General features: G+C 41.4%; 1 non-coding gene and 1 pseudogene across 1 annotated transcript; one reads left to right on the forward strand and one right to left on the reverse strand.

Moving 5' to 3' along the window:
- LOC140717792 (uncharacterized) overlaps positions 1 to 25,585 on the forward strand; it is an 819,648-nt pseudogene that overhangs the window by 380,948 nt on the left and 413,115 nt on the right.
- On the reverse strand, positions 23,559 to 23,630 carry trnad-guc (transfer RNA aspartic acid (anticodon GUC)). The gene has a single exon. It is a non-coding gene; the product is annotated as a tRNA-Asp (tRNA).

Raw genomic sequence — 25,585 nt, forward strand, 5'->3', positions numbered from 1 at the left:
ATGCGCCCCCTACAGCATTCCTGCCCGGGGAGGACGGAAACGGGAAGGGTTAAAAGCGAGACTGCGAAGTTGGAATAAATCTTTAACGCAACTGCAATTCACCGTCTGCGTGTCTTTAATCGAGCACTGTGTGCAGCACACCATTAATACCCTAATGTTATTCTTACCACACTTAACGTTCCATTTCACATTTCTTTTATGACTGAAATATTGGCAAAATATCTTGGTCAATCTGAACAATATCAGCAATATCCTTCTCAGACTGGCTTTGGCAATCTGTATTTCCCACTTGACTATAGCTCTCATATTTTCATATGCCCTATGATTAAAATTAATTACTATTTTTCTGTATTCATTATATAGCTATCTTTTCTTTATATATCCTTGCTCATCCATGTAGTTGAGCTATTTTTTTTGCATCTCCTGACCTTAGCTATGAACATTTCCTGCACTACATGTATTACCTATTTAAATCGATGCCATTGTCCTTGAACTGACACAATATCAAGCATATTCATCCAGAATCTCAGCTTCTGAGGTCTCTGCCACATCTGCAAAAACTTTGTCATTGTGAAATTCAATCTAAGGGCTTTCTTATTTCGTGATATACGCCCTCAAAGTACTTCGAGTCTAACATGTTATGATCACGTGTTCCTGAAGGCTCAACAATTCAACAATTTCCGGACTCAAAATTGTCGCTTGATGTTACAGAATATCAGATCTAGACAGGCCTTCCCTCTTGTTGGTGTGTTACCATACTGGGTCAAAATATAATGCAGTATATTGAGGTAGTACAAGTTGATACACTGACAAAATGCTGAACAAAGTATAACAGCTGAAGAGAAAGGTAATTCATAAGATGTAGGATCATTATGTGGTAGATTGTGAGGGCAATAGTTTATCATATGGTGCTGGTCTCATAACAATGCGATAAATGTTGTCATTAAGCCCCGTGGTAGGTGCTTTTACCGTGATTTCTTAATGATTTCTGTGTCTTTGCAATGTAATTCAGGCCATGGCGGTGAACTTGTGCTGTCCCTGGGAAGGACGTAACTGTCATGGATATGTCCCTGGCCCTCACCCTGGTAACTCCACTGTCTCACGTCGTCTCTTTTCTTCGTTTACTCATGTACACAAAAGACAGTATCTTACAGCCAGTAAACGCACCATTCAGCTCAGCTTTTGTCTCCGGAAGGAAACTGGTGCGGTCGCCTTCTATTTACACCAGCCAAGACTTGCCCTCTGGGTCAGATCTCTGTGATCTTCAATGTCTAGAGTGTAGCGGTTTTAAGCGAGGTTCTCAGACAGTCAGCCTGAGTCCACGAATATTTTTGGAAACGTTTGCCTGTACCAGATGATTCTACGAATTTCAAAACGGGATGAGGAAACTCTGGTGGTGCCCCTGGTGCAGGGAAGGGGAAAGTCATATATACTTACAGTTAGTATGATATTTACTAACTAGTTAGTGGAGGCGGGCTGGAGAATCTGTGGCCAGAAAAGAGACACAAGGATGGCGAGTTGCCTCACGGGTGCTAGCGTGCAGGGTGAATAAGTGCAGCTGCAGGATATTGTCAAACGGAAAAATGAAAATCCAGAGGTCCTAGTTCAAATTAGCACCAATGTCATCGTCACAATGAGATGATATCCTACATATTGAGTGTATAGAGTTCGGAAAGTGGCCTCTTTCCTTCTGTCACCCATATAAACATAACATCGGGCTGTATTTTTGGCCAATGAACACACCGTCCAACTTGCCCCTGGTCACTGAAAGGAAACCTGTGCAGTCAGAAATAAAGTATAATTCCAGTTCCAGTCAGAGCTCCTCTCCAGACCAGGACAGGACACATTCTGTGACTCCCGGTGCTTGGGTCCAGATGTTTCAGAGCGGCTGCAGGATATTCTCAAGGGGAAGCTTGAACAACCGGAGGTCGTGGTGCATATTAGCAGCAATGTCATTGTCAAAAGGTGGAACAGATTCTACAGACTGGGTATATAGATTCTGGTTAAAGGATGAAGTGAATGACCTGCGAGGTAGTAATGTCTGGATTACTCCTGGTGCCATGGGCTTGTGCAACTAGGAGTCGGATGACAGCACAATTGGATGAGTGACAGAGGAGATAGTGCAGAAAGTAGGGTTTCAAGCTTGTATCAGTGGAACATTTTGCTGTGCAAGGGGTGACGGTTCACATGAACTGGTGGGGAAGAAATATAGCTGTCAGAAAGTTTGCAAAAGCTACTCAGGAGCGTTTAAACTTATTTTGTAGAGGTGGGACATCGGAACAGCAGGTCAGTAAATGATTGGACACGAAGGTAGACGTCAGTGAAAGTATGGACAGGTAAAATCAAATTAATAGGTATGGTGAGATATGTTTGAATGATGTGTAGAAAAATGATTTATTTTTCTGCATTTGCACTGTCTGTTTACAATTTATAGTTCTTCATATTTACAGTTCACAGTTACTGTTCTATGGATTTGCAAATAATGCCTGCAGAAAATGAATTTCAGGGTTGAATGCGGTGATGTGTATGCACTGTGAGATAAAAACTTACTTTCAAATTTGAACTATATGGTGAAATATGCGCACTTTGCTAGCAACTGTGACATGACCCTCGTCAGGTGTCAGATCTCTCAGTGGGAGAGCATTTTTGAGATAGTGATCATAATTCTATCTCCTTTACAATGTCATTGGAGAGAGATAGGAACAGACAAGTTAGAAAAGCGTTTAATTGCAGTAAAGGAAATATGTGGCTATCGGGCAGGAAATCGGAAGCTTAAATTGGAAAGAGATGTTCTCAGGGAAAACTACGGAATAAATGTTGCAAATGTTCAGGGGATATTTGTGTGGAGTTCTGCATAGGTACATTCCAGTGAGACAGGGAAGTTATGGTAGGGTACCGAAACCATGGTGTACAAAGGCTGTAATAAATCTAGTCAATGAGCAAAGAAAATCTTACAAAAGGTTCAGAAAGCTGGGCAATGTTAGAGATCTAGAAGATTATAAGGCTAACAGGAAGGAGCTTTAGAAGGAAATTAGGAGAGCCAGAAGGGGCCATGAGAAGGCAGTGGCAGGCAGGTTTAAGGAAAACCCCAAGGCCTTCTACAAGTATGTGAAGAGCAAGAGGATAAGATGTGAAAGAATAGGACCTATCAAGTGTGATAGTGGGGAAGTGTGTATGGAACTGGAGGAAATACTAGAGGTACCTAATGAATATTTTACTTCAGCATTCACCATGGAAAAAGATCTTGGTGATTGTAGTGATGACTTGCAGCAGACTAAAAAGCTTGAACATGTAGATATTAAAAAAGAGAATCTGGAGCTTTTGGAAAGCATCAAGTTGGATAAGTCGTCGGGATCGAATGAGAAGTACCCCAGGCTACTGTGGGTGGTGAGGCAGGAAATTGCTAAGCCTCTGCCGATGATCTTTGCACCATCAATGGTAACAGGATGAATTGCGGAGGTTTGGAGGGTTGCAGATGTTGTTCCTTTATTTGAGAAAGGAAGTAGAGATAGCCGTGGAAATTATAGACCATTGAGTCTTATCTCAGTGGTTGGTTAGTTGATTGAGAAGATCCAGAGAGGCAGGATTTATGAACATTTGGAAAGGTATAATATGATTAGGAATAGTCAGCATGGCTTTGCCAAGGGCAAGTCGTGCCTCAGGAGACTGATTGAATTTTTTGAGGATGTGACTAAACACTTTGATGAAGGAAGAGCAGTAGATGTAGCGTATATGGATTTCACTAAGGCATTTGATAAGGTACCCCATGCAAGGCTTATTGAGAAAGTAAGGAGGCTTTGTGGATCCAGAACTTGTTTGCCCACAGAAGAGTGGTTGAAGACCGGTTATATTCTGCATGGAAGTCGTTGTCCAGTGCTGTGCCGTGGGCATTTGTTCTGGGACACATACTCTTTGTGGTTTTTATAAATGACCTGGATGAGAAAGTGGAGGGATGGTTTAGTAAGTCTGCTGACGACACAAATATTGGAGGTGTTGTGGATAGTGTGGAGGGCTGTTAGAGGTTACAACGGGACATTGATAGGATGTAAAACTGGGCTGAGAAGTGGCTGATGGAGTTTAACTCAGAAAAGTGTGAAGTGGTTCATTTTGGTAGGTCAAATATGATGGCAGAATATAGTATTAATGGTAAGACTCTAGGCAGTGTGGAGGATCAGAATGATCTTGGGGTCTGAGTCCACAGGAAACTCAAAGCTGCTGCGCAGGTTGACTCTGTGGTTAAGAAGGTGTACAGTGTATTAGCCTTCATCAACCGTGGAATTGAATTTAGGAGCTGAGAGGTAATGTCGCAGCTTTATAGGACCCTGGTCACACCCCACATGGAGCACTGTGCTCAGTTCTGGTCGCACTACAGGAATGATGTACACACCATAGAAAAGGTGCAGATGAGATTTACAAGGATGTTGCTTGGATTGAGGAGCATGCCTTATGAGAATACGTTGAGTGAACTCAACCTGTTCTCCTTGGAGTGACGGAGCATGAGAGGTGACCTGATAGAGGTGTATAAGATGTTGAGAGGCATTGATCGTGTGGATAATCAGAGGCTTTTTCCCAGGGCTGAAATGGCTGCCACAAGAGGACACAATTTTAAGGTGCTGGGGAGTAGGTACAGAGGAGATGTCAGTTGTAAGCTTTTTACTCCGAGTGGTAAGTGAGTGGAATGGGCTGATGGCAACGGTGGTCGAGGCGGATACGATAGGGTCTTTTAAGAGGTTTTTCCATAGGTACATGGAGCTTCGAAAAATAGAGGGGTATGGGTAAGCCTAGTAATTTCTAAGGTAGGGTCATGTTCGGCAAATTTTGTGGGCTGAAGGGCCTGTATTGTGCTGTAGGTTTTCTATGTTACCGTTAACTTAGTCTGGATTAAAATTTTGGCTTTGACAATATTTTTGCGTAACGTTCTTTTTTCATAAAGGGTTCAGTGATCTAGTTACAACGATTTTTACCCCAAATTATAAAAGATTATCCACAAAAAAATGTAGAAAATACAAATATTAAATATTTATAAGACCGAAGAGTCAAATTAAAATGTGAATATTATTGTGTATAACACACTCAATTCCCGTGGGTGGGGAGGTTGTCACCGTTCCCGGAAATCCCCTTCTGTACCCACTCTGTTAAATTGCTGGCAATTTTTCAGCGTCTCCACTGATTGATAGCTCTCTCCGCCCCGCCTCCCGGGCTTTTGACTCCACGTCACGTGATATTGTGTTGCGTATTCCCAATGGGGAACGGTCCGGGATGGTGGGCACGGGGTTGTAGTAAAGTGGAGTCGGTCTCTACTTTGGGTTTCGGCTCCACTTGGGAATCGGCCGCTCCTCTTCCTGCCCGCGGAACAGTGAGTGTCTGTCAGCGCCTCACTGCACCGGCTCTCCGCCTCAGGTACAATATTTAAACCATATTTGTGCAGTTACATGGATAGGAAAGGTTGAGAGGGATACGGGCCTAATGCAGGCGGATGGGACGAGTTCAGGTCGACAACTTGGTCGGCGTGGATGAGTTTTACCAAAGGGACAGTTTCAGTTCTGTATAAATCACTGACTCTATTCTGGGCGGTTCAACCAGGGCAGGATTTACACAGTGAATGACAGGTTCCTGAGAAGGTTTAATGGACAGAGACTTTGTGGGTTTCTACCCCCACACCTCCTCTGGCAGCTGATTTAGGATAGCAGCTATTCTCCGTGTGAAATATGTACCCTTCAGATCCCCTTTAAATCTGTCTTTAATCAGTTTTGTACAATTCCAATGAGAGGCAGCTCTTTGGCTGATAAGGCAAGTAGAACACACAACCCTGTCCACCTGTAATGCACATACAGGGAACTGTAACAATATTAGAGACACATGCACAGGTACTTCGGTGAGCAAGGCCCGGAGGGATATGAAACTAATGCAGGAAGTGGGATTAGTATAGCTGTGCATGATGGGGAGCATAAATGTGATGGTCCAGAGGGTCTGTTTCTATCCTGGACAACCCTGGCAACAGCAGTCCTCCACTGCAGCAGGGTTTGTTACCTTCATTCTCAGCTGTGAGCTTGTTCCACTGAACCCCTTATCCTCTGAGAAGATATTTGCACCCTTCAACTGTGACTAAGCTGTCCGTCATCTCTCCTGATATTAACCAGAGTACTTCACCAAATTCACATTTAAAAGTACTGTTACTGGTGCACGGGGAATCGGAGCATTTTGGTAGCCATTTGAGCGTGGTAATTCACTACTAACTCTAATGCATTAATACCTTTGTCCAACAGAAATCCATTGTCCTGGGTTCTGAGTGTTTTAGGTAAGTCCATCCTGAAGTTCTGTGTTCCAGATTCCCACTGAACTTTCACACTCAGTGGTTTTTTGCATGTCCATGCTGACCATCGAGAATCTTTCTCCACTAACTCAGCACTTGGTCTGTCTCCTACCCCGCCCTGGTGATTCAAATGCTCATCATGATGGTCCTTAAATATCAGCCTGCACCAACACCTCAGACAGTTTTTTCCAGATTGTAACCTCCTTCATTTTTCCAGCTGGTCCACATCCCACATCAAGATTTTCTAGCTGTCTTTGCTGTCCATCATGCCCCTAATCTTGTCATCTGCAAACTTGATGATCCAGTTTATTTATTTATTTATTTATTTATTACATTTTTAAGAGAATTAAATAGAATGAATAGAATGTTAGAATAATAAAAAGAAGTGAAAAAAGTAAAAAAAATAACACTAACCCTCCCCTCTCCCCTTAACCCCTCCCCCCCTAAACCCTTATAGAAAAAAAGAAAACAAAAGAAAGAAAGACAAGAGGGGAAAAAAAGAAGATTGCCTGGATATCGGAGGATCCCCACATGCTCCACGGAGTTCAAAATAATTTTAATTTTTATAATTTTTATTTTCCCCAATTATTTTATAATTTTATCTTCAAAGGACCTGTATATTTAATCCTATCTTTTGTAGATAGGGGTGCCAAATTTTCAAAAATATATCATATTCATTTCGTAAATTATAAGTATTTTTCTCAAGTGGAATGCAGCTGTATATTTCATTAGTCCTATGATCCATAGTTAAATACGAGTCTGATTTCCAAGTAACTGCAATAGCTTTTTTGGCTACTGCCAATGCAATTTTTATATTTTTTTTCTGACACTTATTCAATTTAAGTTTCGTTATTGTTCTTTCAATGTCACCTAGTAAAAATAATATCGGACTATGTGGGAGTTGTACTCCAGTAATTTGTTCCAGTAAAAGTCTTAAATTTATCCAAAATGGTTGAATTTTAAAACAAGACCAAGTAGAATTAAAGAAGTACCAATTTCTTGATTACATCGAAAACATTGGTCAGATAAATTTGAATTTAATTTATTTATTTTCTGTGGTGTTATATATAATTGATGTAAAACATTATATTGTACTAATCTGTGGGACATTTATTGTATTTTTCATACTATCAATACATAATCTTGACCAATTTCTTTCATCAATTTTAATATTCAAATCAGATTCCCATTTTTGTCTTGATTTATTAATTCCTGGTTTAATTGTCTGTTTTGTATCAAATTATATATATAAGATGTAAATTTTAAAATTTTTCCATTTTGAATTAAAGTTTCTATTTCATTAGGCTTTAGCATTAACATGGTTTGACCCAGTTTATCTCTTAAACAGGCCTTTAATTGAAAATAACAAAAAAGGGTGTTATTTGATATTTTATATTTATATTTTAATTGATCAAATGACATCAATATACCTCCTTCAAAACAGACACCTGTATATTTAATCCCCTTTTGAAACCAATTATGTAAATGTTTATTATCCATTGTAAAAGGAATAAGCCTATTTTGAATTAAGGTTCTTTTTGCTAATAAAGATTTATTTATCTCATCATTCATATTTACCTTATTCCATAAATCAATCAAATGTCTTAATATAAGAGATTCTTTCTTTCCCTGTATCCATTTGGATTCCCATTTACATATAAAATCTTCTGGTACATTTTCTCCTATCTTATCTGGTTCTATTCTAATCCATGCCTGTTTTTCTTCATTTAAAAAATGCAATAAATCTAAGTTGATTTGCTTTATAGTATTTCTTAAAATTTGGAAGTTGTAACACTCCTAAATCAAATTTACATGTCAATTTTTCCACTGATATTCTTGACTTCTTTCCTTTCCAAAGAAACTTCCTCACATATTTGTTCAATTCTTGAAAAAACCTCTGAGGCAATTGTATTGGTAATGATTGACTTAAATATTGCAATCTAGGAAATATATTCGTTTTTACAGCATTAACTCTACCTATTAATGTTATTGGTAACATCATCCATTTATCATGATCTGCTTATTTTTTTTCAATAATAGCAAATAATTTTGTTTATATAAATTCTTTATATCATTATCGACTTTTATACCTAAATATTTTATCCCATTTATTGGCCATCGAAATTGAGTTACTAATCGACATTGACTATAATCTCCTTTGGTAAGGGGTACATTTTCACTTTTATCCCAATTGACCTTATACCCTGATATTTTCCCATATTCTTCCAATCTAAAAGATAATTGTTGCAGCGATTGCAATGGGTTTGTTAAATAAAGTAGAACATCATCAGCAAATAAATTAATCGTATATTCTTCTTGGTTAACTCTAAAGCCCACAATATCTGTACCTGTTCTAATTGTTTTAGCTAATGGTTCTATCGCCAGTTCAAATAGGGCAGGTGATAATGGACAACCTTGTCTAGTTGACCTTGTTAAACGGAATGATGTTGAAATTTGACCATTTGTAACTACTTTAGCTTGAGGATTAAAATTAAAGTTTTTAATCCATTTTATAAAAGATTTTCCTAACTCATGTTTTTCCAATACCTTAAATAAAAAATCCCATTCCAATCTATCAAATGCTTTTTCTGCATCCAAAGCAACTGCCACACTCATTTCCTCTCTTTTTTGTGCCAAATGAATTATACTAAGTAACCCAGTTATATTATCCGTTGATTGTCTTTTTTTAATAAAGCCTGTTAGATCCATATGTATTAATATTGGTAGATATTTAGATATTCTATTGCTATTATTTTATAATCTGTATTCAACAAAGAGATAGGCCTATATGATGGTGGTTTTAAAGGATCTCTATCTTTTTTTGGCAATACTGTTATAATAGCTGTCGAAAAAGATTGTGAGAATTTATGTATTCTTTCCACTTGATATATTAATTCCACGAAGGAAGGGATTAATAAATCTTTAATGTTTTTATAAAATGTACGCGGAAAACCGTCTTCTCCTGAGGATTTATCACTTTGAAGTGATCCTAAATCATCTTCAGGGCATATCTAATCCTTTCTGTTCTTCCAAATTTAATTTTGGAAGGGTTGTTTGTGATAAAAATTTATCGATCTCAGCAATCTTATTTTGTGATTCTGATTGATATAATTCGGTGTAAATTTTTTTAAAAGTTTCATTAACTTCTAAAGGTTTATAAGTAATCTTATTTGTACTTGTTCTAATTGCATTTATTGTTTTAGAAGCCTGTTCTGCTTTTAATTGCCAAGCAAGAATCTTATGTGATATTTCACCTAATTCATTATACCTCTGTTTAGTTCTCATAATTACTTTTTCTGTTCCATATGTCTGGAATGCATTATATTGTAATTGTTTATTAACAAGTTGTCTTCGTTTTTCTTCTGTCGTATATCTTTGTGATTCTTTTTCTAATTTTGTAATCTTTTTTTCTAATTGGTCTATTTCTACCATATATTCCTTCTTAATTTTTGATATATCACTTATTATCTGACCCCTCAAATATGCTTTCATCGCTTCCCATAATTCAAATTTATCCTCAACTGATTGCGAATTTGTATCCCAAAAAAAAATTGGATCTGCTTTTTCATAAAATCACAAAAGTCTTAACGTTTTAATAAAACTCAATTAAATTTCCATCTATAAATCGATTCCTCCTTATCCATCATTGTCATTGTCATTATCAAGGGCGAATGATCTGAGAGTATTCTTGCTTTATATTCCACACTTTTCACTCTATCTTGGATATTCTTTGATAATAGGAAAAAAATCAATCCTTGAATAGGTTTTATGTCTATTTGAATAAAATGAATAATCTCTTTCTCTAAGTTTAATTTTTCTCCATATATCAATCAGATTTAAATCTTTCATTAATGATAGAGTTAACTTTACTGCTTTTGATTTTGTAACAGTTTTAGTTGACCTATCTAGAACTGGGTCTAAACAAAAATTAAAATCTCCACCTATTAATATTTTATCATGTGCATCAGCCAAGTTAAAAAAAATCTCTAGTATGAATTTTGCATCATTTTCATTTGGTGTATAAATGTTCATAATAGTCCATAATTCCGAAAAGATTTGACAATGTATAATCACATATCTCCCCACATAGTCAATTACTACATTTTGTATTTTAATTGGTAACGTTTTATTAACCAAAATTGCGACTCCCCTCGATTTTGCGGAGAACACTGTTCCTTCCCTAAAAGACCCCAAGGGAGTGAACAGTTTCAGCCTACCCATCCCTAGAAGATGTCCCAATGATCCCTGAAACTGGCACTCTGTCTCCTGCACCAGCTCCTCAGCCACACATTCATCTGTGGTATCACTCTATATCTCCTTGCAGTAACAAGTGTCAATGGGAGTCATATAGAGCTTTCTACTTTTTAGTTTCTGTCTTATTTCTGTAAATTCACTGCACAGGACCACATCCCTCCTCCTCCCTACATTGCTAAAACCAACATGCACCATCCACCACGATGTCTGCCTGCTCAACTTTCCCTTTGAAATGTCCTGCAGCTGCTCCGAGACCATCTCACCATAAGACACAGGAGCAGAATTAGGCCATTTGGTCCATCCCGTCTGCTGCAACATTCTGCCAGGAATAAGAGATCATGACAGATCCCTTAACCCTCTCAAACACTCTTTTCCTCACGACAATCAAGAACCTCCACATTAAATATACGCAGTGAATTGGCCACATCCGTCTGTGGGGATGAATTCAGAGTCAGAACCAGAATCTGGTTTATTACCACCGGCAGGTGTCAGGAAATCTGTTAATTTAGCAGCAGAAGTTCAGTACATGATAATATAGAAAGAATAAATAAATTACAGTATGTATGTGTATATGGATATGTATATAAGTAAACTAAATATAATGCAAAAACATAAATAATATATAGAATACATCTACAGCAGTTTTTGGGTGTTTCAAAGTGACAAACCCAAGTATCTTCAAACTCCTGATGAAATAAATCCGCTGTCTTGCCTTCTTTATACTGTAGCTGCTGTTACGTATTCAGGCAACAATAAATATATGTGAGTTAGGCAAGGGTTTTTATAACAAATAACACGTTTATTAAACACTGAAAACAAACCCCCCAAAAGTAAACAAACACTAACGTAACCGGAAAACAGCTGCTGTGCGGCAGCTTAAACAGTCCTTAAAGCGATGCAGCTCAAACAGTTCTTAAAACGATGTTGCAAAATCGGTTGTTTAAAGCGATATTGCGAAAAGTTCAAAATGCTCAGTCCATTTAAAAGGAGAGACTTTTTAAGGCGATTTAAATTCTCTTCCACGTCGTTTCCCTTCGATCCCCGGCGTCGATCTCTTCCCACGACGAATTTTATGAAACGTAACGGTTTAAAGGCACTGACCTTTCCTTCCACACACTGTCCTCAATCTCCTGCTATCCCGCAGAGATTAACACGAGAACAGTTAACGAACTCCTTCCGAATGAGGATCACACAAGGTCGAACCCAATCCACCGTCGAAAATCGATTCTCCTCGATCTTTAACTTCCGAACTCCGATATTCACTCTCCACTAGCAGTATTGTAAAGAAACTGCTAGCAATGACCTTTTAAACTTCAGGCATTAGATAAAACTTCATCTTTTAACTAAACTGCGTCATCACATTAAATCACGCAGTGGCATGAAGTCAACATGGCAAATCCAGCCACGAACTGCCCCTCCCCACAGGGTGGGTCTTCCTTTTATAACCTGTAAAAAAAAAACTGTCACATGACCTCTACTGGCGGGGAAAATGACGTCACTCCACCATCACAAGACCATTACCTCAAGTCCAGTATAGCTTCAACCCCAGTCACGTGACAAGGGTACCACTGTCACGAGTCACGGGTACGTAACACCGCATCAATAGATCCTCAGAGATATAATCACACAGGAACTTGACATTGATCACGGTCTACTTCTGATCCCTCTATGAGAATTGGTTCGTGTTCTCTCGTCTTACCCTTCCTTCAATCAGCTGTTTTGTCTTACTGACATAAAACACAAGGTTGTTGCTGCGACACCACTCAACTAGCTGGTATATCTCGCTCCTGTATGTCCAATAATCTCCATCTGATATTGTACCGACAATGGTTGTATGAGGCATATTTATAGATTGCATTTGAGCTATATTTAGGCACATAGTCTTGGATATAGAGGAAGTAGAGCAGTTGGCTAAGCACACATCCTTGAGGTGCACCAGGGCCAGAGTTGATCGTCAGCGAAGAGGAGATACTTGAATTTGAATTGACTTTATTTCTTGCATCTTTCACGTACATGAGGAGTAAAAATCTACGTTATGTCTCCATCTAAATATGTAATGTGCAATCATAGTAATATATAATAATTGATTAAAAAAATAAGAACGGCCAATGTAACAGACAGGTACCCTCAAATGAGTGTGAGTTAATCAATATGATGACCAGGTGGAAGGAGCTGTCCAGAAGCCTTTTTGTTCTGTCTTTTATGCCGCGGTACCGTTTCCTGGATGGTTGCTGTTGGAATAGATTGTGCTTGGTGTGACTTGGGTCCACAATGATCCCTTGGGCCCTCTTCTCACACTGGTCTTTGTAAATGTCCTGAATCATGGGAAGCCCACAACTACAGATGCACTGGGCTGCCCACATCACACTCAGCAGAGTCCTGTGATTAAGGGAGGTACAGTTCCCATACCAGGCCGTGATGCAGCCAGTCGGGATGCTCCCAGTTGTGCCCCTGCAGAAAGTTCTTAGGATTTGGGGGCCCATGGCAAACTTTCTTAGTCGTCTGTGGTGCCTTTTTCACCACTCAGCAGGTACGTACAGACCACGTGAGATCCTCGGCTATGTTGCTGCTGAGGAACTTAAAGCTGTTTACCCTTCCAACCCTTGATCTGTTGATGTCAATAGGGGTTAGCCCATCTGCATTAATCCACAAAGTCTATGTGGATTATCACCAATCCGCACAGATTGTGGTCTCCCGGTTAGGAAGTCGAGGATCCAATTGCAGAGGGACCAGTTTCCGTAGCTTATTGATCAGGACTGTGGGAATGATGGTGTTAATCGCTGAGCTCTAGTCAATGAACAACATTCTGACATAGGCAGGACAGATTCACTACCCTTTACAAAGGAAATTGCTCCTTATCTTTATTATAACGGTATGTGCTCGAATTCTGAGGCTGTGCCCTGTGGTCCTAGACTGCCCCACTGCCGGAAACACCCTCCACACTCCATTCTAGGCCTTTCGATATTTGATCGGTTTCAATGAGATTCCCTAATTCTTCTAAAGTCCGGAGTGTACAGGCCCAAAACCATCAAACAATCCTTGTTCATTAACCCTTTTATTGCCAGGATCATTTCTGTGAACCTCCTCTAGACCCTCTCCTATGCGAGCTTGTAGCTTTCTAGATAAGGGGTCCAAAACTGTTCACAATACTCCAAGTGTGATCGGACCAATGCCTTATAAAGTCTGAGCTGATCCTATATATCCCTACCACTCCAGTCATATTCCTACCACTAATGTAAGAGTCACCAGGGTACAGTTTCCCTGTTCCAGTCGTGGTCACTCATTAATCTGCAGTCTGACCTCAGGTGTGACCAACTCACTGAATCTCCAGTCTCAGCATCCTGGAAGCTCTAGGTCTGCCCATCTCCAGCTTCATTTCCTTCACACGGTCAGTCAGGAGCTGCACCTCAGTGCACTTCCCTCTTGTGAAGTTATTGGGGACACTGAGTGACTCCTTGATCTCCCACATCCTGAGGTGGAGCATGTCACTGACATAACTGTAATTGCAGATCCTCCCATAGGAAGAGGAATTCCAAAGAACTTGAGTTCCCAGAGTACACTGACTTATCTCCCATTTCTCTGTCCGCATTTCCAGCTGGTCTATGTTCTGCTGAATTTTTTGGCAAATTTCCTCACGATCCATAACTGCACCAGTTTCTGTGTCTCTGCAGACCTACAAATCAGCCCTACTTCATTTTCATCCAAATCATTTCACAAAGAGCAGAATTCCTTGTGAGGCCCCACTGCTCACAGGTCTTCTGTCAGAATCGCACCCCTCAACCATTACCTTCTTTATTTTCTGACCAAGCTACATTTTGAACACATTTTACCAAATTTATTTTGAGCCACGTGCTTCCATGCTCTGGATCGGCCTACCATGGGGACTCTGGTTGAAAGCTTTACCAAAGTCCTTGTGTCCAAATCATACTACCCAGCTCTCATCAATTGAATTTGTCACTGAAAACGTTCGGCCAAGTTTTCAAGACTTGACGTTGCCCATGCAAAGTGATATTGGCTACTCTGAAATTGTTTATGCTTTTTTCAGATGCCAGCTGATCCTATCATTAAATATCTTTTCCAATAATATCCCTCCCACTAACGTAAGAGTCACCAGGGTATAGTTTCCTGTCTTGTCCATATTGCATTTCTTAAAAAGGGGAAGAATATTTGTTATTTTCCACTCTTCTGCATTCTGGCCTGTAATTAAATGAGCATCAGTTTTGAGATTTGTTAAATTTTTGTCCTTATTTTATCCCTCAAGCATCAGGTTTTTGAATCAAAGTTCAAAGTAAACTTATTATCAATACGTATACATTCTACAGCTTTGACGTTTGTTTCAAACAGGCTGCCATAAATCAAAGAAAGCCAAAAGGACCTACTAATAAAATAAGAACATCAAACACCCAATATGCACAAAGACGGACAAATCCTGCAAACAATAAACACAAGCAAATTCTGTAGCGTTTTGAACTGAAATGCTCAAAGAGAGTCTGTGCACAGATGCTTAGTTCAGTGCAGAGTGGAGCAGCGAGCTGAACCAGCTTGTCCCTGGCCTCGGGCAGAACAACCTGACCTTTTCAATCTGGCCCCGCGTCTAAATCGTCATTCGAACATTGGTTTCAGTCGCTTTGATACGATCCGGGTCCTGGTCCCCGCCACCTCGATTTGACCTGTACCTGAATTTTTGCATTTCAGCCCGGAGTTTAAATCAACCGTACTTTGGGTCTTCCTCACCCTCAGTGACAGGCCCACTACTTCAACTCGGCTCAGCCACATCAAATTGCCTCCAAGTCGAAAGGGAAGTTACAGGCCAGAAAAAGTGATTCACAGGTGTCACCTTAAATCAGAATCAGTGGAGATAACACCATTTAACTTCACTTAATTCACCACTGAACAGTTTACCACAGTCTAACACTTCACTTTCAATGATTCTGCATCTCAGGTTCTATATGTATTTAATTATGACGGTTATTATTATTTTCTCTCTTATATTTACACAAATTATTGTTGTTTGCACATTGGCTATTTGGCCACCCTGTTGGGTGTGGTCTTTCTGTTGTGGTTCTTGGATTTACTGAGTAAGACTGTACGACATCGCAGCAGAATTAGACTATTTGGCCCGTCGAGTCCGCTCTGCCATTCAATCTTGGCTGACCCTTTTTTCTCTATGCAGCCCCACTCCTCAACCTTCTTCTAGTAACCTATGATGCCATGTTCAATCCTGAGCCTATCAAGCTCTGCCTTAAGTACACCCAAGACATGGCCTCCACAGCTGACTATGGTGATAAATTGAACTAATTCAGCACACTCTGGCTAAAAAATTTCTCCGCATTTCTGTTTTAAATAGACACCCCTCTATCCTGAGGTTGTGTCTTTCACCCCTAGACTCCCCCAACATAGGAAACATCCTTTCCACATCTACTCAGTCCAGGCCTTTCAACATTCGAAATAAGATTCCCGCCCGCTCCCCCATCCTTCGAAATTCCAGTGAGTACAGACCCAGAGCTATCAAATGTTCCTCGTATGATTACTGTTTCTTTCCCAGAATCATCCTTGTGAACCTCTTCTGGAATCTTTCCAACGCCAGCACATCTTTTCCTAGATGAGGAGCCCTAAACTCTTCACAATACTCAAGGTGAGGCCTCACCAATGCCTCATAAATTCTCAGCATCACATCCCAGCTCTTGTATTCTAACCGCTTGATGTGAATGCTAACATGGCTTTTGCCTTCCTCACTTCTGACTCTACCTACAAGTTATCTTTAGGTTGGTCTGCACAAAGACTCCCAAGTTCCTTTGCATCTCAGAATTTTGGATTTTCTCCCTATTTGAAAAATAGTCTGTTCATTTTTTTCTACTACTGAAGTGCACGACCATGCATTTTCCAACAGTGTTTCATTTGCCATTGTCTTGCCAATTCTCCTAATCAGTCAAAGTACTTCTGCAGCCTTCCTGTTTCCTGAAGAGTACCTGCCCTTCTTGTCATCTGCAAACTTGTAACAAAGCCATCTATTCCATCATTTAGCTCATTGATATACAGCATAAAAAGAAGTAGTCCCAACACCGACCCCTGCGGAACACCACTACTCACTGGCAGAAAACCAGAAAGGAACCTTTTATTACCACTTGCTGACTTGCTGCCTTCTGCCAATCAGCCAATGCTCTAACCACGCCAGTAACTTTCCTGTCATACCATGGGCTATTAGCTTGGTAAGCAGCCTCATGTGTGGCACCTTGTTAAATGCCTTTTGAAAGTCCAAATATGTGACATCTGCTGCATCCCCTTTATTTATCCTGCGTGTAATCACTTCAAAGAATTCCAACAGGTTCCTCAGGCAAGATTTTCCCTTAAGGAAACCATGCTGACTTTGTCCTTTCTTGTCCTGTTGTTCCAGTACTGCATAACCTCCTCCTTAACAATTAACTCCAAAGTCTTCACAACCACTGAGGTCAGGCTAACTGCTGTATAATATCCTTTCTGCTGCCTCCTTCCTTTCTTAGAGTGGAGTGACATTTGCAATTTTCCAGTCCCCTAGCACAATGCCAGAGTCCATTACTAATGGCACCACAATCTCTGCTGCTACCTCTGTCAGAACCCTAGGAGGCAGTTGATCTGGTCCAGGTGACTTATATACCTTCAGGTCTTTGACCTTTTTGAGCACCTTTTCCTTATAGTAATAACTGCATTCAGTTCTCTTCCCTCACACACTTCAACATCTGGCACAGGGCTTGTAACTTCCACTGATGCAAGACACTAATTTAGTTCAACTGCCATCTCATTCTCCCCCATCCCCCACACAGTTATTATTTTCTGGCCTGATTTTCTAGCAGTCCAATATCCAGTCTCATCTCTCCTTTATGTTTTACATAATTGAAAAAAACTTAAACTATCCACTATGATAATATTTGCTAGCTTGCTTGCATATTTAATCTTTATCCTCTTTGGGTTGCTCTCTGTAAGATGTTAGAAGCTTCCCAATCCTCTGTATTCTGACTATTTCTTTCTTTGTGTTACGCCCTCCCTTTTGGTTTTACATTAGCTTTGACTTCCTTGTCAGCCACAGTCGTACTATTTTGACATTTGAGTATTTATTTGTTTCTGGAATACAATTATCCTGTACCTCCCTCATTTTTCTCGGAAACTCTCACCATTGCTGCTCTGCTGCCATCTCTGCCAGCATCTCTTTCCAATTTACTTTAGCCAGCTCCTCTCTCATATCACTGTTACTACCTTTACTCCACTGAAACACTGCTGTGTCAGACTGTACTGTCTCCCTATCCAATTTCAAGTTGAACTCAATGATACTGTGATCACTGCCTCCTAAGGGTTCTTTTACCTTAAGTTCCCTAATTGCCTCCTGTACATTAAATAACACACAATTTAGTATAGCTGATTCCCTAGTAGGCTCAATCACAAACTCTAAAAAGACATCTCTTAGGCATTCACCAAACTCACTGTCTTGAGATCGATTTCCACCCTGATTCTCCCAATTGACCTGGATGTTTAAATCTCCCATGTAATCTCCAATAACTTTGCCCTTTTGACATTCCTTTTCTATTTCCTGTTGTAATCTGTGGTCCACATCCAAACAACTGTTGATGGCCTGTTTATAACTGCATCAACGTCCTTTTGCAGTTTTTTTTTAACTCTACTCACAATGATTCAAAATCTTCTGGTCCTATGGCACATCTTACTACTGAATTGATACCACTCTTTACCAGCAGAGCCATGCCATCCCCATTGCCTACCTCTATGTCCCTCAGATATGTCTAACTTGGGCATTTAGCTCCCAACTATAAATATTTTTCAGCCGTGATCCTGTGATAATCACATTGTGCATGACAATCCGTAATAGGACAATAAGATTATCCACCTTATTTTTTATACTCTGTGCATTGATGTATAACACTTCAAGTATTCGATTTGCTACCCTTATTGATTCTGCATCCCTCTGCTGGCTGCAGTTATGTCCTATCATCTGCTCGCTCTTCCTGACAGTGTGAATGCATGCTATCTTTTCTTTCTTTACCATATGTACTATCCTGAGTCCTTTCAGGCCAGTTCTCATGCCCCTGCCAAATTAGATTATACCTTGCCCAACAGCTCTAACAGACCAGCAGTATGCCCACAAGAAAATAAATCCTGGGGTTGCGTATGATGAAAGAAATGTATTTTGATAATACATTTTCTTTCATCTTTGAATTTTGTAGTAGAGAGTCGGGTGTTGCACTGGTCTGTGTCCTTACTGGCCGGTGCTGTGCTCTGGCAGCTCAGTGTGCTTGGAATATGGTGTCAGTATTTTTACAGAAGTGTGTCCTTATTACACAATTGATCTTGTCCAACCAGGAGCTTAGAAGATTCACTGGAGACGAGAATAATTTTTCCAGACTATTACATGTCACAGGATCATTCTGGGATGATCTGGTCTATTTGACCCATCAAGTTTATACCAGCTCCTGCTACACTTCCGCAGTCCCATTCCCCACGCTGTCCCCACAGCTCTTCAGGTTATTTCCCCTGAAGGACCTGTGTAATTCCTCTTTGAACACTGGTTGTTCCTGCAATAATCTGGTGAGTCCCATATTTCCCAAGGCGAAGTCAAGAAAGTCTCCCTCCCTGGTGGATCATCGACATACTGTTTCAGGAAACCTTGCTGAAAACACTTAACAAATAATGCCCCATACAAGTCTCAGGTGGTAAGAGAGTCCCAGTCACTCTAGGGAGATTATTCACTGTAGATACTCTGTTGATTTTACATCAGTCCATAACATGCCAAAATATTTGTTCCTCGCTCCTACCGGTTATTGGGTGCCCTACAGTTTAATCCCAAACACACTTCAGACCCTCAATGCCTCTGTGCTCATAAACTTGGCCTAACTATGCAGTGATGTACTGGGCCAATGACATCAACACGGGTGATGCCATCTGAGAATAAACTGATTAGAAACGCTGACTCTATTATTGGAGTCAAACTAGACACACTGGAGGCCATGCAGGAACAAAGGACCCTACGGAAAATCCTGACAATTCTGGACAATGTTTCTCACCCTCTGCATGCCTCCTTGGCTGAACAGAGGAGCACCTTCACTAACAGACTAACACCACTGCGCTGCTCCAAGAAGCGCTGTATGAAGTCATCATGACCCCCGGCTCTGTAATGAGTCAACCTATAGCCGGGGAAGTGATGACACCCCTCATGTCAGACTGTTTGCAGTAACTTTTTTATTATTTCTCTTACTTCTAATATTTGTTTATCTTTTGCACTTGTAGTGCTACGGAGACACTGTAATTTGTATATTTGGAGTAACTTTCTGTGGTAATCCACATCCGTTAATGCCACTACTGACCTTTCACACTTCCCATCTCCTCTCCTGAAAAAAACTCAATGATCCATGCAGCTAAAACCCTCCGTCCTCCACCATTGCACCACCCCCTCAGGTTGTGTGTTCCAGATTGTAACCTCCTGGGGAAAAAGGACAGTTTTCCTCAGATCCTCTTTAAACCACACATTTCTCACGTTAAGCCTATGTTCAAAAACACCTCATACTTGTGTGCATTAAGTTCCATCTGCTGCTTTTCCAGCTTGTCCACAACCCATGTCAATATTTGTTAGCATTCCTCACTGTCCACTGCATCCTAATCTGGGTGTCTCCTACACTGCCCTGGTGATTCAAATGCTCATACAGATGGTCATTAAATACCAGCCTACACCACCCCCTCAGGTAGTGTGTTCCAGATTTTAATCTCTTTCATTTTGCCAGCTGCTCCACATCCTACATCAAGATTTGCTAGCCGCCTTTGCTGTCCGTCATACCCCTAATATTGGTGTCATCTGCAAACTTGCTGATCCAGTTTACCGGGTTCTCATCGAGATCATTAATACAGATGGAAAGCAACAATGGATTCAGCACCTGGAAGATCAACCAGGGCAGGATGAACACAGTAATGACAGGTTCATGAGAAGTGTACATGACCAGAGACTTTGTGTGTTTCTGCCTCCAACACCTCCTCTGACAGCTCATTTGGAATATTAGCTATTCTCTGTGCGAAATACTTACCCTTCAAACTCCATTTAAATCACCCACCTCCCACATTAAAACTATTCCTTTTAGTTTTACAGCCACATCAAGGGAAACTGTCTCTGTCTCTCTCACCTAATTACATAATTATTATCTCACATAAAACTATTCCCTGCAGTTTTAGGAGGAAGAAAACTGTTCCTTCCCATTAAGACCATGGGGAGTGAACAGTTTCTGCCTCCCCATCCATAGAAGTTATCCCCATTGATCCATGAAACTGAATCTTTGTCACCTGCACCAGCTCCTCAGCCACACATTCATCAGTGGTATCTTTCGGTATCTCCCTGCACTTAGAAATGTCACTGGAAGCAATATAGAGCTTACTACTTTTTTAGTTTCTGTCTTATTTCTCTAAATTCACTGCGCAGGACCACATCCCTCCTCCTCCCTACGTTGCTATTACCAACATGCACCGTCCACCACAATGTCCGGCTGTTCCACCTTCCCTTTGAAATGTCCTGCAGCTGCTCCGAGACCATCGGACCATAAGACACAGGAGCAGAATTAGGCCATTTGGCCCATCACATCTGCTGCCCCATTCTGCCAGGAAAGGAGATCATGACAGGACTCATAACCCTCTCGAACACTCTTACCCCGCCCCCACAATCAAGAAACTCATCATTCAATATACCCAATGATTTAAGGACCATCTGGATGAGCATTTGAATCAGCAAGGTAGGGTAGAAGACAAACCCAGGGCTGAGTTAGTGGAGACAGATTCTCGATGGTCAGTGCAGACATGCAGATACCACCGACTGTGAAAGTTCAGTGGGAACCTGGAACACAGAACTTCAGGATGGACTTACATAAAACACTCAGAACCCAGGACGAGGGACAATACTTCTGTTACTGAACAGAAGTATTAATGGTCACACAGTCAACCAAACCCCTCAAAAGGTGACCAAAATGCTCCCATTCCCTGTGCACTAGTAACAGTGCTTTATATGGGAAATTGGTGAAGTCCTCTGGTTAATATTAGGAGAGATGGCCAACAGCTTCGTCACAGTGGGAGGGTACAGATATCTTCTCAGAGGATAGGGGGTTCACTGGAACAGGCTCATAGCTGAGAATGAAGGTAAGAAACCCACTGCAGTGGAGGAATGCTGTGGTTAGGGTTGTACAGGACAGAAACAAACCCTCTGGCCCATCACATTTATGCTCCTCATCACGCACAGCTATACTAATCCCACTTCCCTGCATTAATGTCATATCCCTCCGGGCCTTGCTCACTAAAGTACCTGTGCATGTGTCTCTAATATTGTTACACAGTTCCCTGTATGTGGCATCACAGGTAGACAGGGTTCTGTGTTCTACTTGCGTTATCAGCCAAAGATTTGCCTCTCATTAGATTAGTACAAAACTGTTTAAAGACAGATTTAAAGGGGATCTGAAGGGTACTTATTTCACACAGAGAACAGCTGGAATCCGGAATTAATTCAAAAAATAGAGTCAGTGATTTATACAGAACTGAAACCGTCCCTTCGGTAAAACTCATCCACGCTGACCAAGTTGTCGACCTGAACTCGTCCCATCCGCCTGCATTAGGCCCGTGTCCCTCTCAACCTTTCCTATCCATATAACTGTGCAAATATGGTTTAAATATTGTGCCTGAGGCAGAGAGCCGGTGCAGTGAGGCGCTGACAGACACTCACTGTTCCGTGGGCAGGAAGAGGAGAGGCCGATTCCCACAGTGGAGCCGAAACCCCAACAAATAGTGACCGACTCCAACATCTCGGACATTTCGCCCCGCCCCCGCCCTGGACTGTTTCCAGGGAAGCATAGGCGCTGACGATGTGACGTCTGCGCGTTGCGTAACGTGTCGGTAAATCACGTGATTGGGGGCAGTGCGAGCATTATAAATTTAATCGGTATGGTGTGTGGTGTGGGGGAATTTCCAGGAATGTTGACGGAAACAGGAACGGCAATAGACGCCGACAAGCAGCCGAACCTAGCGGCGCGGCCATTACTTGATTAGCCTCAGTCCCTGCAGGGATGTTTGTTGCACTCCAGTGTACAGTGGACAAGGGGGTTTATACTCCTGCTGGTGTTGAAACTTGTTTAAATTTCTTACTGGGAGCACTCTGTGGAGTGATGACCCAAAGAACAGCTGCTTCCTATCGTTCAGCAGTCCTCCTCTTCAGATAGATGATATCAGGGTCACTGTGGAGAGCCGAATTTTCTATGCAATTCAACAGCAGCCACAATCCATGTTCTCCTTTGCAAGACAAAATGGATGCTGGGAGTGTGGAATTTACATCAAGTCAAGTGAATGTAGAATTTGGCAAGGAAAGTTTACAGAGAGTGTCAGACAACCCAGACAAGAATGTTCTTTGAGAGTTTAGTGTCCCTGTGCACAGCATGGGACTGGAGCCATTTTGAGCACCAAAACAAGATGAGGATGCACACGAAGAGTTCCAGGGTGACAGTTAATGTTGGTTACAGGCAAGGGAAATGTGCAGATGCTGGAAATCCGAGCAACACCCAAAAAATGCTAAAGGAACTTAGCAGACCAGGAAACATCGATGTAAAAGAGTAAACAGTCGACGTTTCTGACCGGCATCCTTGAACAGGACTGATATTGGTCAGTTAACTTACTCCTCGGTGGGTCTTTGCAAGAGTTAATAGCTGACAACAAAGCTCCGGTTTCATGTGCTCGGAGTGACGGGATCTATCACTGAGGTTAACAACGAACAGTGATGAGATATAGATTCTCAGGGGACATATGAGGAAAGAGAGTGAACGCCCCTTTCTTCTCAGAAGACTCTACCGTTCCGGGCTCACAGCAGCCCGTGTTATTCAACCTTCCCAATGCCCAATGAATTGATTGCGTAAACACAAGTTCTTTGTCCGCTTCTTTTATTTGTCGTTTTAAGTCAATATTCTTCTTGAAGAATGCCGCAAAAGTTTTGCATCTCCGCGTCGGGGAATTGAACCCCGGTCTCCCGCGTGACAGGCGGGGATACTAACCACTATACTAACGAGGAACCGCAAGGGACATCTCTTGGCATGCATATTAAAGAGTACAAGAGGGTAAATAGATTTGTCCTGATGTTTATTGACATATAGGAGCCTTTCACTCGTATCCTTCCCACAGCACTGTCTCAGTTTTCTCACTATCTCGCTATTATCGCTTTTTCTCCAGGGATATATTCACTTTTTGTGTTCAAGGCTTCGTGAAACGAAGCGTTCTCATTCGAGCCCAATTCCGTGTTGTTGGAAAGATCATTTTTAATCACAGTGTGTATATCACAGTATATATATCAAATTTTGTTATGGTTCAGGCGGGAAATGATTTGTAGCTTATCGAATCCACTTCAACCAAACATTTCAGTGAAACACTGGTTGTTGTGTATCTCCGGGCTGTCGGAGAAAGGCGACCACAACTGGAAATATCAGGAACTGCTGCAGAGTGAGGCTTCAGAGTCACCAGAGTTTGAAAGCCGTCCCAGCCACTGTCATACACCACTGGAGACGGTTCAGGACCCGAGTCCTTTGCAGAATGATCGAACGATAGTGATATAATGCCGAACATAGTTGTCTTCCAGGTAACTGACGCAGGTTCGATTTCCGACGATCGTAGTTAGTAGTCTTTTGATCTTCTTCCATGGAAACGATCAGATGAAAACCACTCACAAAATCCGATCCGTGCAGACTTCTAGCGTCCGGGTGGTCTAACCCTGCCAACTCGCGTACGAACTCCAGAAATTATTTAAGTAGATGAGTGGGTGTAAAATCACTATTCACCCTAGGCTGGCCGGTGGATCACGGATGGATTTGCTGTCCCTCACATTTTCCCCGGTGAACCGATCAGTACAGGTCCCTGCTCTCACTCTGATCCAGATTCCCACAACAAACCAGGACACATCAAAACATGTCGGATAATGTGTTCACACTGAGTGTGTCAGTCTACTCACCACCCACTCTTTGTAATTATACCCTGTGGGATCTCTCTCCTCATTCCCCGGCCCCCTCATTACGACAATAAGTTCAACATTTTATTGTGATTTACAAATATAATATAGAATCAGAGTCTCAAGCAACCCTGACACAGGCCTTTCGGCCCACAGTGTCCGTGTTGACAATCAACTACCGATCACACCAGAAAAGAGCTCGCTTACCAGCTATTGCTTCCAGTGTATTGAGGGTTCCAGAGCTGGTCCAGACAATTCTCTAATATTGTGAGTGTACCTGCCTCCACCAGCCACTCAGCATGGGTTCCAGTTTCCAAACACCATCCGCATGAAGTTCTTCATCCGATACTCTCTAAGTTTACACACGTCAGGACAGTTTCCTACTGTCCTGATAGGGTCTGTTAATTTAATTTAACGTCTGACACCTCCAGAGCTCTCCTTAGGAACAATCGTCAATCCAGCAACCGAACGGGTGACCATGGGCCCAGCCCCGTCCCGCTGCGCCACTCTGCTCTCGGCTGAACGTGGTGTTGCGCTGCTCTGCTGTGGACTTTGCTCATTCTTTTCTTTCATTTTTTTTTTTTATCTGTTGACTCCTTGCTGATATCACATCGTTTCCCTTACTTACCGCTCTTTGTTGATTTATTTCACACCTTTCTCGCTGCCCGTGTCTCTCTGCTTTTCTTTCCGTATTGCAATCTCCTGCCGCACCTTGTTATTATTTCTGTGTTCCGACCCATTCGGAGGCCTCTACCGCGATACGTTAGAAATGAATGTGTTTTACATTATTTTAATAACCCATTTTCAGAGACCCTGTTGTCACATATTGTTTATCTTCCACCGTCTCTCTTCCGCATTCTCTTTTACCACCGGGCTGTTCTTCCAGATAAACATCAACAAGTCGAACAAAGGACAGCGACTGAGCTAGAGGCAAGATGACCTGAATGATATTATTTCCTCCTCTGGTGTACTTTGCACCTTACGATAACTTCACACTCACCTAGTTGTGATAATTTATTCCATCCCGA

Source organism: Hemitrygon akajei, chromosome 28 (assembly GCF_048418815.1).
Source record: "Hemitrygon akajei chromosome 28, sHemAka1.3, whole genome shotgun sequence".
In the NCBI taxonomy this organism is placed as follows: Eukaryota; Metazoa; Chordata; class Chondrichthyes; order Myliobatiformes; family Dasyatidae; genus Hemitrygon; species Hemitrygon akajei.